This window comes from Ixodes scapularis, unplaced genomic scaffold (genome assembly GCF_016920785.2).
Source record: "Ixodes scapularis isolate PalLabHiFi unplaced genomic scaffold, ASM1692078v2 PGA_scaffold8__174_contigs__length_109621045, whole genome shotgun sequence".
NCBI lineage: Eukaryota > Metazoa > Arthropoda > Arachnida > Ixodida > Ixodidae > Ixodes > Ixodes scapularis.
Window position 1 is genome coordinate 45759397 of NW_024609883.1, and position 14697 is coordinate 45774093.

Here is a 14697-nt window from a genome sequence, read left to right on the forward strand (position 1 = left end):
AATTACTATGGTCTGCTTTGAACTACTGAAAAATCTCATCTGAATGAGAAATTTTTGTGTCCAATAAACACATAGGAATCATACCAGATATATAAGAACCTATAAAAACCAGATAAGAAACTCGTGAAAAGCTTCTTATGCGTTCTTATATAGTTCTTAGATGGTTCTGATATGTTCTTATATATCTTGTATGATTCATGTGTGTTTATTGGACACTAGACATTTCTGATACAAATGGCTTTTTCACTATGGGCGCTTGGCAAATGACATAGTAAAAATGCTTCGACACACAAAATAATATCAGCATGCTGTGTTATGGAACAGTCTAAAAGGATAAAAACAACGCTGTGTCTGTGTCCCTCGTTATCTGGTTCCTCGTCCTTTGTGCTGTTTAATTATCAAAATTATAAGTTTCGTAATATGTTATGCAGGTATTTACATGCTCACAATTTTGGTGTGTTTGATGGTGGTTGACCTCACACAAGTATGAAGTATTCTATAGAATGACATGTTGGTACGCTAATTGAAATTCCCTTAACATTTTACCATAAAGGGATTTCAGTAGGAAGTAAAAAAAAGAAATACTCAAAAATTTAAAATACTGCCGCGCGCGCAGCTGGCCAAGGAGGCAGTGCGCGCGTGGCCTAACGGTTATCGCGCTTGCCCCCCACGCAGAAGGCCAGGGTTCGATTCCTGGCCGCGGCAACACATTTTTGTTGACAGTGTAATTTTATGTTCTAGTGAATTCGAGAGCCGTCTTGCTGATTCGAGGTTAGAATGTTCTACGCACCGAACCTTCTACGCCGAACGATCCAGAAACCCACGAGGGTACATAAGGGATTCCGCAAGGCGAGCGGAGTTAGTTTCGCCCCAGCGTTCGACTCTGCTGTTACGCCGGCTTCGACGCCCGCGACGCTCTGTTATTATCTTTTGTGCCCTTTTATTTTTTTTGGCACAAGTTCGCCACATTCAACGTTTATTTCTTTCTGTTTACTTATTGTTCTTTTGGTCACCACCCGTGACAATACGTGACTGTCAAAAATTGCTCTATTGAGATTAATATTTGTTAAAAATGTTGCGAAGACGTCAATAGCCTTCTTATAGCTTACCCATAAAATATGAACAAATTATTCCATTTGTGTGCTTAGCTCATCGGTTTCAACGTAGTTTATGAACAACGAAAATGTCCGGAACCGCTGTTGATATCGCCGTTTGGTCAATTCTTAGTTGCAGCGTCGACCTGGTAATTGCACAAAATCAGGTTCTCATGTGTCTCAATACGCGAAAACACGATGCCAGATTATCGGAACCAATATCCTTTCGCTCCTGCATGGTACTCTCGACAAGTATCACCTGCACACAGGTTTGCCAGAACACATATTAGCTGAAATCGAAAGCTTTCTTTATTGGGAAATGTTTTTCTCTGTTTTTATACCACTCAACGTTAGCCTCATCCAATGCTGCCGGTAGTTAAATGTCACCATGTATAAAATAAAGCACATAACACATGTTTTCGTCGCTTAGAGATGGCATCATCATATTACTGTAAAAAATTATGAAGTAAAAAAAATAGCCTTTGCATCATCATCAAAACAGTAATGCACGTTTTTCTCGGTGTCTTATTGATTATGTTGCCATCGTCATCAGAATACAGTGACACATGTACACGAAAGTAATACGATGTAATAGTGGGCAGCTCGGCTTTCATTTCCGCCTTTGGTATAATCAAATAATGAAGAACCCGGATTGCGCAAATAGCCTCCATGTTGTGCCGCTGTCCTAGAAGAAGGTAAAGCCAATATTAGGCGGTGCAGGCCGCCATCTGATTAAAATGTTTGGTCATGTCCATCAGTCAATCCGTTCAAACCCCTGCACAGGCAGCGAACGAGTCGAACCAGTTGAACCTCCAGGTTCGAATAACCTTCGACCTTTTGACGAATTCGACAAGTTTCTATATTGAAATGCCTGATTTGCAAACAAAATGTTTAAGTGATCAAAAAATCTATTTGGAACGCTAGTTTGTTTACAGATAATACGCAATATGAAAACAATCAAATAAACTGCAATCTTTTTGTCAGCTTCTTAGTATGAAAATAAGCAATACCCCGAGAAATATTGCACACTTCTTCTGACAGGTGACTTAAACTTGTTTTTATCTTACGGTCATGCCCATAATATTCAAATTTTAGTCGAACTTTTATCAATATTTAGGTTCAAAAGTTTGAAGAACTCGAGCATAATCAAACTTGAACATGGTCAAATTCGGACGTTTCGTGGCATCCTTAAAGACGGCATCTCCTCAGGGTCAATCACGGTCAGTTACTTCCCAAGACAGACATTTTTGAGACTACTTGGCGTAGTTGTAGCGCAGCGCAGCCACTACACGTCGCGACGGACGCCGTTAGACTGTCGCCGAGCGAAGGACGCTGAGCAAATGGCACGACCTGATGGCGGTCAAGTGACTCACGCGGCCGTGGCGACATAAATAATGGACGGACAACGCACCAAAACGCAACACGGGACGGGATCGATTCTCTCTTTCTCTGCGTTTGTCTGTTTTCGGCGGCGCTCAGCTGGCAACCATGCGTGGAGCCGAGAAGGCGTCGCCAGACAGAATATCGTTACGGGATGAAAGTTCGACGTCCCCTCCTCGTCTCTAGCGCGGCTCTGTTCTCGTGCATTTGGAAGGAAGCGTCTTCGAGCCTACGTCCTCTGTTTTATTTTACAAAAATAAAACAAAATGTTGCTATTGGGGAGGACATTTAATCGTTGCACCACTAGCGGCTAAGCTGAGAGCTAAACCCATTGGGTAAACAACAACACAACTTATTTGTACGTGTTTCTGACGCAGTGCCCAACTGACGTAGCCGACCGCTTTGTCAGCGCGCTGCTCGGGCTCGTTTTCCATCAGCATCGATTGAACGCGAGTCTCTGCCGAACGCTGACGTCATCACTCGTGTTCAAACTGTTCAGGGCTCGATAGTAAAGATGCCGCAATGAATCTAGTCCACAGACCTTGTGGTTGGCAAACACCGAGCTCCTTGGAAAACGAGCTGGACAAAGCGCCTTCTACAGTTCGATCTCCTCGCCAATAGTCGTTTTCAAGCTGCCCTGCTTCAAAAGCTAGTCTGTCCACTGCGGGTGAAAAATTATTTGTTTGGACGCCAGTGTGGCAACAGTGGGCACGCCTTAGCAAGGCTTGACTACCCAATAATCTACACAGGTCAGGAACAAGACGGCGGCTCCAAAGGTCGTAGTTTCAAACGTCTATACACTTTTGAAAATGCGCCCTCTGCACGCCGCCATTTTTACACCTGTACCTGAAGTTCACAAGCACTTCGAAGCATTTTTAAGGCGTAAGGACGTATGATAGCCTGCTGTGAGATGTTTAGTGCTTTTATTCACAGTTGGCTAGAGTACCTTTTCGAACGCAGTTTCTTACAAACTTCTATGGACCATTCCAATAGCTGCCCCCTGCGCGCTGCCATCTCTGTCCACTGGGCTGTGAAATGAGTTTTGAGCATGCGCAGTCACTGTCTTCAGCGGAACATTATACTTCGTTTCACCTTCAGTCCAGACGCAGGCGACGCTACCAGCTGGGGGGACAATCAGACAGCGTCAAAAGCGCACCGTCAAGGTGTTCGCATGTTTTTGTACGTTTTCTATCACCGTGAATTAGGCATTTAACGCTGCTTTTCGAATTCAATAGCTCGTCGCGTCCGCTGCGTATATAATAGACGCCGTTCATGTGTCCAAAGTCTAGTGAATCGGCATTTTTGGCCTGGGTGATGAGCACTGGAAATCTGATATCTACCTGACTTTTTTTTTTTTCTCAGTTCCTCTTTAAATTAAAAGCAGTAGGCTGGTGTTTAGGGTGGGTAATCACTGAGTCACAGACATGACGATAACGCCACAGTCGTGATTGCACTTTTCTGTCTTCTGCGCGAAATTGGCATATTTCCCCAGTGTGCATGCGCAGTAAGGACTGACGACACAACGGCAGAACATGGCCTGAGTAAAAAGCTCAAGGTCAAAGCATGAAAAGAAGACGATGTACTTATAGTTCCAAGACTATTCCTGATGTAGTATACGTAAAACAAAGCCTGCCAAAGATTCATGCCTTTGTTATTCCCAGTGACCCCTAGACCTACGTACGTCCTCTTCTTGATAGACTATTACAGTGATATGCCAAGGGACACTTGAAATTAAAGAGTCATGACGCAACGAATACAATCATCATGGGCGGAAAGACAAACAATCCCGGGAAACCATCTTAGTTTCACGAGGATATTAGAAACTGCTTAAGAGGTTGTTTTGTGCGCTATCGTAGATGGACTAGAAGCTTGCGGGAAAAGATTCAATAATTCAATAGGCTCATGACGTCAGAGCCACGTGTTACGTCAGACGTGTGAGGTCACACGTGGCTCCGCGCGTGGGATTATGAGATTTTATGGTCCCACCAACGCCGAATTTTCTGCATGACGAACTCCTAAACGCTATTGCGTTGAAATAATGCTGCATATTCATGCAATTCCGTGCCTGTAGGATGCAATTCCTTACATCCTACACACACAAACACACACACACACGCGCACGCACACGCACACACACACGCACACACACACACACACATATATATATATATATATATATACATATGTAATGTCAAAGGGAACAGTTGAAATGTCCCGCTTTTCAGTATGACTACGACTCGTTGAACGATAAAGACGAAATGAGCGTAGGAAGTTGCAGCAGATCGTTTCGAGGACTTCGATAGCGTCACCCGATAACAATGGTATGCATGTGCAAGGTCACCGGTAGAGTATCGGGTATCGTTTCAAATGTTATCGGAATAACGCACTAAACCTCTTTAGTATCAAGAACCAACAAGTGCTATGTTAATCAGTTGGCTACAACTTGAATTCTGAGCCAAAGTTGCTGAAATTCTACGTAAAACAATTAAAATTTAATTCAAGAACCATATATGTTGTGCAAAGTTCTTTTTCCAAAATGAACTGAGAGATGAATTTGCACTTCGCGATTACAGTTTTAGTTCAACTTAAGCTCGCCACTTTTCTTAAGCCGGCCGATTGTTACGGCTTCAGCAGCACACATGGAAAGTCAGCTATACCCCAACCCCAGCTATTTACAAGCTTACGGCTGTTCCGAACCCGAGCGATACCCGAATCCAAACCATCCTTGAAGCCCAACTGTTTTAGGCTATTCAAACAGGAACTATTCCAAACCCTGTTTGTATACCCAAACACAAACTATCCCCGAACCTCAAGCGAGAAACAATTCAGAACCCGAGCTATTTCTGAACCCAGAGTATTCCCGAACACGAACGTACTGATCTCGAAACCCAAACTATTCAAAACCTGACCTGCGTCCGAAAGCACAAGACATTACCGAACCTGAACTACTCAGAACCCGAACTATTCCAAACCCGAACGTTAACCCGAGTACTGCTCGCCCCACCCACGTATAATCATCGAGGGAAGACAGCGTTCGCCATGACGCGTCGGTAAACCGGTGATAAACCACGCAGTAAACCAGCCGTAAATTCGTGCCTGGAAAAGGTCGTAATAATAGTTGCGACTCGCAATATTATGACTCATTTATTGGCATTAAACGTTCTCCGTTATTGCGAGCGCACCCAACTTGGTGCCTTTCAACTGAACTAATTTTCTGGCAGTGTGGGTAAATGGTGGTACTTAACATCGTGCATCTTTTGACAGCGACAGCCGTTTTTTGCGAGGCGTTGTCGCAGGGGATTCCTGAATGTGTTTCGTGCCTAGGTACACCGTTCTTTAATTCTAGACTTTTTTTTTGTGTGTAGGAACTCAGGGCATTAAAAAGCCCGAAGAAACCAAGGTGGAGCCAAAGCTGACCTTCTTTGACCACAGTCTGTGTACCTTGGCTCTAATTTGCCAAACAAGTGCACGCCAAAGTTGGGCTTCATTGCTGACATTTTGGCTTTTATTTGGCTTCATTGGGCCTAAATGGCCAAACAAGTGCGGGGTTCAGGCTCCACAGCTGGTTCTTCCGCCTATACGTGGCATCTTTAGCTCACGTCTCGCATTTTGTCAATTATATGTGGCGTGCCAAAGAAAAGCCATAGAAATGTCAAGGTGCTCGCTACCCTGGCACTAACTAACCCCTCGGAGGAAAACTATGTTAGGCCGAGCTTTAGCCAAGCTAGGCGTTCCTCTGACGTGTTACCTGGATGTAGGGTCGTGGCGCTCTGCAAAATTTAGAGGGAAAAAATTTTCCCTCTAAATTCAGCAGAAAAAGTTTTCGTGCATTTTCCCGCTAAATTTAGCGGGTAAACGCGTGAATACATTATTTGCCATAGAGTACGCAGCGCCTCGGCTGTCGCGGCAGTTCATTTGCAGGAAACGTGGATCTTTTTTTTTTGCGATATTTAGCTTGGTTTTGTTTTGCTTCATTGAATATTGAAAATTTTACCTTCACAACACACATTTGGATGTTTATAGATAAGGGGTAAAATAAAAAAAAGGAAGCGAAGTTTATAGCCCAGTTTATAATAATGTATGCTTAGAGTTTTGCTAAATTTTTTTTTATTTTTTTTATTTGACGTTGGAAGCACCTTTCTTTTTTGTTACGTGTTCTTTCGCGCATTTTTCAGGTGTTTATTCTTTTTTTTTGCAATGCTTAAATAGTGCTGCTGTCCGGTGAACTATTTTATTATGTTTATTTGTTTATTTATCGTCTTCACGATTCGATATACTATGCCTGTTGATAGTGCCGTCGAGGAAATATTATAATAATAATAACAATATTAATATTGATGATGATTATAATATTAATAAAATAATAATAATAAAAATGTAACATTCTTTATTTACATATGTCCACAAACATATATATGTCCTATAAAGTGATACTCCTCTCTCGGGCCTCCACTGCAATAAATAATCATAAATTATTCCTTCAACCGAAAATTCTACCCATTTTTCACGTGACAAATACGAATCCATGCGTCATCCAGACAAATGGATGACAAGAGATAAGCACACACGTGTGTGTTTGTCCGCTTGTCGTCCCTTCTTCTGCGGTTTAGAATCACGTGTAACCTTAACCAGCTAGCCTGTTCAATCACTTCGCACTGCGGGGTCCGGACTTACAACTCAACGACTCAGGACACTGACGGTTGTTAACAAACCCGTAATCATGTTATCATGCTTCAGTGGTCGAGGTGTAGTAGTGTGCGCCAGTACGCATCTTCTTAGCCCACCAATTTTCATTGCTAAGCCATCCGACAGTGAAAGACTTGGTTCGAGGATTTCTGGTAAAGAAACCTATACACACAATTAGGATGCCATTGGAAAGGAGGACTAAAAAATAGTAGGAACGCTTTTGCGTTCCTCAGAAATCTTAGAATCAGTTCGCAGCGGAGCGAAACGATATCGCCTGAGCTCCCTGACGCCATATCTAAAGCCCAGGTAGTCGCCGTGGGCGCCACACATGGCTTGCACTGACGTCACATCGCGTACTTTTGACCACCATGTAATAGAGAGAGAGAGAGAGAGATTGAAGCTGCTTTCGTATGAATTTCGAGTGAAGGGTTAATCTTCTATAATCTCCTGGGAGGAGAGTAGCGACGTCTGTGTAAATCTGGGAGACACAAAAGAGGGTCCTGATAAGAGGGGAAATCCTTCTTCCCCTTTTCTCTGGTGGTCATCGGAGCGATCTATCCGAGTCTGCCATTGCTTGGCCACGTACTCTGAGTATTTAATGTGTACACGAAGACTCCATCAGCGTGCGGCGTGAATTCTGCTCAACTCATATAGACAGACGAGCGCTGACGGCAGCATTCGGCAAGGACTCAGATCCAATCGCACGCTTCGTGTCTATATAGATGAACGGATGCTAAGGAGTTGTACTCTTTATAACGGGTGGTAGCTTGCGCCACCTAGCCAAGAAAAGGTGACCACTAATGTTGCTTGATGGAGTTTCGAAAAGGGTTTATTGCACCAGCTCTGCCATAGGCAACAAAATGGCGGCGCCCACAGGTAAATCGAGGGTTGGTGCGCCGGTACTCTAACCAGAACTATTTTCAGTGAATCTAGTGTCCATCCGTGCTCACGAACAAAGTCAGACATTTATATACTGTCCCGGCCGTGGTTCGCGTGTGACACTCTGCGTTTCGCTCCTCAAGACTGTCTGCGAAACAAAAAGAGAAAGCGAATAGAGAAAAAAAAAAAAAGTAAGAGGCAACGACCGTTCTGGCCGGAAGGGGCAGCGGTCGGACATTGTAACGGGCGCGCGCGTGAGCCAGATATCAGGCAAGGGAAGCGACAGCTGATTCTAATGGAGATCTCTCTCTCTCGTTTTCTCTCTCCTTCTTTTTCGCCATACCCGAAAAACGGCAGGCGGCAAGCAGGACCAACTTGGCATGCATATACTCGCTTCCTCGCATCTGCTCGGTGGCGAGCGATCAAAAGAAATAATATGCCATAAAAATGAAAAATAGAAGGAAACACCTCCCTTCTGTCAACGAAACAAGAAGCAAAGTAAAGCGGCAAACCCGTCTCATTATGTTCTATCGTAAAGCTTTTCGTAGTACGCGAAAACGGTCCGGCAACCACTGCATCAAAAGAACCCCCCCCCCCCCCCCCTTCCCCCCTTTACAGCAAGCCACCACCGAGGAATGAAAAGTAAACTCTCCCCCCTACCCTCCCTCTCCGTCTGCCGCACCTTTTACTTTATAACAACCCACCTCCCTCTTTCGGTGCAAGCTTCAGAGACCAACAAGCGGTAAAAAGTATTAAAAAAAAAATTCCCCCCCTACCCGAGTATAAGCGTGTGCAGGGTCAGTGAGTTTTCGGTGCGCTTCGTTGCAAACGAAACATCTGCCATGACGGGTTCTTTTTCTTTTTCTTTTTTTTTTCTCGCCATATCTTGGCGGGAACGAAATCGCGCAAGCTGCTTCAGTTATCCGAGCACCACCACGTGCTTGCCGTCACGATTCGCGTAGCACCGGTTATCCGTATCCCCTTCGTTGGTGCTCTATACAAGAGTGTACTAGCGAGAGGGTAGAAAATCTTTGAAATGGAATGCGTTAACTGCGCAACTGCAGAAAAAAAAAAAAATATACGTAACTACGCCATTTTCTGAAAAGCTTGGCCTTACCAGCCAATTACACTCGGAAGTTTTAGTAGGTCGTTTCGGTAATTATCACAACAATACCTGATACTTCCTCGGCGCCTTTATACACGTGAATCGTATCGTTATCGTTTTCGGAGCATTAAAACGATCTATTAAAACCCCTTAGTGTCGTAAATTTAAACGGCAGAAGAGAAAGTGGGTAAAAATATGTAATGCATCTGTGAAATTGCACTCACGGATTAGATATGTTGAGAGTATTAAGAATTAATTGATCATCCGCTCGAACTCTGGAGCTTGCATGAACCAAACAGCAATATTTGCAGAGTAGTAGATTTAGCGAGGGAGTAATTTGTGTAAGGGGTAATGTTTCAAGGGAAGCTATTCTTGAAGGAGAGCGATGCGTTTGGAGAGGTATTCGTCTAAGGTGATTTATTTGTTTCTTCTTTTTACAATCAGATTGAATAATTGACCCTAATCTCTCAATAAAATCACTTGGGGTTGGTGAGGGAAAAAAATGCTGGGCTAAAAGTGAAGGCAGTTCAGGCCGCCTTCGACACGAAAGATGAGCGCCATATGTTATGTTGTGTGTTCTTAGATAAACTTGAAGTGATGCAGGCAAAAGAGACAGTATTTCTCTTTTCCAATATATCTCCGGATGGGTGAAAACTGTAAATTCATTCGACATAGCGTATAATGTGCTAATATTTGGAAATACAGGGAAGACCGCGAATGATTCATGATTTTCCACCTCTTTAAAAGAATTAAGGAATTCTACAGGCGGAATTAATCGGAGGTGTAAATGAGCCTCATTGACGATCATTCTTTAAAATAATGTTTGCAGTCCGCAGCTGCGCATTTTCAGCGAGTTCATTTCCAAATTTTGTTTTATTTTATTCGCTTGCCAAATAGCTTTACAAAGCAGAGCCCACCATCTAACACTCTACGAACTCTACAGTGATTGGTCACAGACCCTTCAAAGAATTTATCAAAATGTCGTTTGAACCGCACTCTAATGAATTTATCCACACGCTTAGCATGAAGTCTATTTCACAGTTGTGAAGGCTGTGCTATCCTTAGTTGATCAAGTTACAAACGCCGTTTCTAACCTCGTGTTACCTGGGATCTGTCGATTTTCTTTGATTCAGTAAAGCGTCCCCGCTACCGCAGGTCATGCTTGAATTCTTGTGAGCTTTTATTGATGAATGAGCACTGTGCATGAGCACAGTTTTCAACTGTGCTCATGCACAGTTGAAAACAGGCGCAGACGTCCACTGGCGCCGCAATAGACGAAGTTTATAGCTGAGAAGCCGTCCTCTGCTGGACGCAGTTTGCGCGACAAGTAAAGTCATCGTTTATTTTTGCTTATTTGGAATATCAGACCTTCCAAGCATATATTCCTCGCTGTTTCCATCAAATGTAGATTAGGCTGTAAAGAACAGACACCCCTGACTGACTTTGTCTAAAAGATCGCGTAGGGGCGCATTTCTGATAGGCTGTCAAGACTGAAGCCCAGCTTCAACATGAAGACATTGCGAAAATCTTCATAGCGTGCCCGCACCTTATTACTGTACTATCGTCCATCTCGTGAAATTTAAAATTCCATGTACGCTCTCCGTCGGCTGACAGCTCAAAAGCCTCCGAGCTGCCCGTATGGCTACTTTAAAATTTCCTTTTGAGTTCTTTTGGCAAATATCTGGATCTTTCTGCCACTCTTTTTTTCTGTAAAGCAAAAGTAATTATAATCACTACGGTCCTAAAAACTTTGACATCGCTTAAAGTTAAACATTCCCGCATACTGTCACAAATAAAGATTGTCTACGATTTGTTTATTCAGGATCTTTGGAAGGGCGAAGAAACCTGAATATGCGTTGGCCGTATGGCAAAACGCTGCAAATGGTACGTTCAGTTTACATTGGACATGGGTACCACAAGAATTGCTATTTTTATTGAGGAATAATTTAACGAGTATTTTATCGCTTGTTTACATCTATTGGAAATTCAGTGTAGTGAGCTATTCATAAGGAAGTTCTTAAGGGCTTGAAGTAGTGAGGTTATATGGAGTTCTTTGTTCATCTCCATCAGTTAAATGAGTGACATGCCTGTGGGACCACCAGGGTTCAACTTGGTGAGAAGGAAATTCACAAAAGAACTCACCACCAGATGGCCTTCTCACTCTTTTTTGTTCACCCACGGCGTCAAATCCAGAAGTCACACTGTTCGTTCAATCACTTTTGCAAAAGCCAGTCACTGCGCAGCAGATGTCCCCACGATCCAGTCTCTTTCGTCGAACCATGACAGGGAATGCGACGAGTCACTGAGAAACAGTCGTCTCTTCGTCCATTGTCCAGCAAACAAGGTGGGGTCTCAGTCTAATGAGGCGTCCTAACTGCAAAACTCACAAGGTACAACACGACGAGAAGGGTGCTAAGTCTAAACAGAGGACTACTAAAAAAAGCACATTATTGAGACATTAAAGCAGGTTGGACACAAGGACGGGGAGGATGCAGAGCAGTATCCAAGGTTCGGCGAGGACAGTTGACGTGCAACATACGGTTCAGCTCGCAGGCACTGTGGGACGACGTCTCCTACTGGATGTCTAAGACGGGGGCTGAAACAACGGCTACAAAATTAAGGGGTTAGGCTTAGCAACTAAGCGCACAACAATGGCGCTAGCAGACACGGGGGTTCCACACCACGCGGGGAGGATGAAACTCGGGGAAAGTGGCGAACGACTAGAGGGAAAAACTAAAACATAAAAAGACACCCAAGGCGGAACCAGACGACCATTCGCGCCGGGGAACCCTAGACGACGAACGACGAACTCTTCGCTAAGACGCCCGGCGACTACTGGTCGCCTCTGAGCGGCACGTCTGCCAAGCGTCGACTCCCCATTTCCCACACCCTTTCCCTCGTTTTCCCGCGCGCGCCATTGTTGCCAGCCCCTTTTCTCTCCCCCTCTTCATCTGCGCGTGCGCGGTAACGACATCCCAAGCAAAGACCAACAAAAGTGTGTCAAGTAAAACGAAGCAAAGACGTGAGATTTCCCGGCGGGTGAGAGAGGGCGAGCGCGTGCGCGCTAGACGGCGCGCGTGATGTTGACGTCATCCGCCCCCTTGGGCGTGACGTCATAATAGGATCGATACGACTGGGGGAGGGTAAAGGGGAAGCAGGGGGTGTTACACCGGCAAAGAGGGAGAGAGAGGGGGTGTCTACTGGTTGTGTATGTTATTGGCGAAGGCAGCTGTCTGAGCTTCTGAATGTCACGCGACCGTGATCTAATGTTCGCTCCTGACATGAGATGTTGCGACTAGCACTTCTGCGGCCCATAGGAAGGATGTTAGGCGTTTGGGTACTCATGCTAAATGAAAAAGCGGGAGTGGAGAACGTTAGCTCTTGGATATTTGCAGGATTGGTCTTGTTAACTTACCAGAATGCCCTCTTGCATTGTGTAGTATTGGTGGCGAAAAACATAACTAGTGTTATTATAATCTGATACGGAACTAAGTAGATAATGTACTTAAAAGAACAGCATCATGCTTACTTCCTTACTACAGATGAGCGTAGATGCTGCATTGAACGTTCTAGTGTCAGCTTTCGTTTTCAGCAGGTCGGAATTAGTTTGCCGTTCGAATAGCTTGCAATTATAAATAATAGTATTAATGACCGCAAGAAGGGTTTGACGTTTAAAGGGGCACTGAAGCCATTTTTGAAAAAGGGCATTTTTGGTCTTGTATTCTTTAAAATGTGTCAGTTTCCACATCTACCAAGTGCTATATTACAAAACTGCCTATTTATTTCAGGGCAAGAGAAAAAAAACCTGAATTCTTCCTTCTCGCGGACTACATTGTGTGGACCAATAAAGCCCCTACAATACGCGCAGCCTCCGAATGATTTTAATAAAAATCGTTTTGAAGAGTGTCTAATAGTTTAAAATTCGGATAAGACTCCTCTTTTTTTTCGCGGGTTTAGCCATCGCTTGCAACTGGCCGACAAGCGCCCTTCGTCGACCACTTCACTCGAAAGAAACTTCTTTCCAAAAGGGCGTGTTGCGATCTTTGAACGATGAAATAAGCTACGCACAGTTGTGGTTTCGGGTTTGTTGGGATGCTTAGAGCGTCTAGTTTGAGTTGTCACCACAAAAGGACGATCTCAGAATCGACTTCAGTCTTTAAGGCTTATACTTTAAGGCTTAGAAGTAAAATCGGTTCACTCGGTCATGACAGACTCGTAGTGTTTATTTGATTTGAGAAGCTTTTTAGACATCGAAAATATACCCACCAAGACCCGTGGAATTCATAACGCGATGATGATGACAATGTAATAATTACTTTGATTATGATGATACGGACAATATTGATTGTTGCGTCAGTTAAAACAATAGGAATGATCATGTGTGCACTGTTGACTAAGATGATGGTGGTTATGGTTTGTATGATGATGGTGGTTGTAATATGGGAACAGCTAGAAAAACGCGACTGGGAGTACTTACACTGTTGTGCTTCGTTGGCTTTTCACTTCCGCACAATTCCTACGCTGGCTTTGTCAGACCGACATTATGATTAAACAGGGAGGTTGTCTCCTGAGAAACCTGGTTGCCTGAAGCCAGCTTTTCTGGAGCCAGGGGGACCTAGTTTCAAGATGGCTGTCCTAGAGTACTATGGGACGGTGAGGAAGCTCCCAATGTTGCCATACTGTTTTCTTTATTACAGAAGAAAAATTCAAGGAAACTTGATGTCCCCTAGTGCAACGCGCGCAGTGTTGCATTATGAGAGGCGACAGGCCTACGCACCAATCCAGTTTATCCGCTAAATTGAGCGGGAAAGTTGAATTAGTGTGTAGGTCACAGGACGTCAATTTCCCCGCTAAATTTAGCGGGCAAAGGAACGTCGCATCACCTACACACCAATTCAGTTTCCCCGCTAAATTTAGGGAGAATTGACGTCACGTGACCTGATATCACGTGATGCAAAAACGTTTCACGTCTGCAGCCGGCTTGCCCAGCAATTTCTTTTTTATAAATATTGCGCCATGGCATTGAAAAGCGCGCCTAAACAGAGCAATGGTTTGGACGCCGCAATTTGCTTCCGTAGGTTGAAGCCCTTCCTTTCCTTCGTTTTCTATCACGTTTATCGCGGCAGACACGAATTCACGTTACATAGATTTCAAAAAACGTAAATTTGCGTGTTTTTGTTTTTTTGACATTTGCAGAACCCAGTCAGTAAAGATACTGACTGGGTTCTGCCATAACCCAGTCAGTATCTGTAATTTTGCTATCACTGGCTGTTTCCTTGTGGGACAACAGAAAGTCACGCGAAAAATAAATATTTCAGTGTTCGAAAACCGATACATATCTCCATAATGTTTCTTGTTTGGGGTCTGAATCTACAAGTTCTCGGTCAATGCGTGTTTTGAGCCAATCCTTAATACCACTTGTTTCTCTGGCAATAGAGAAGTTACAGTCGTTTCGTATAAAAAGGTCAACCGATGTCTTTCGATTGATTCGCATGAAAAGGTGAAAAACTATAAAGCCGCACAGGAAAAGTAGATAAATGAATAAAAGAAGCG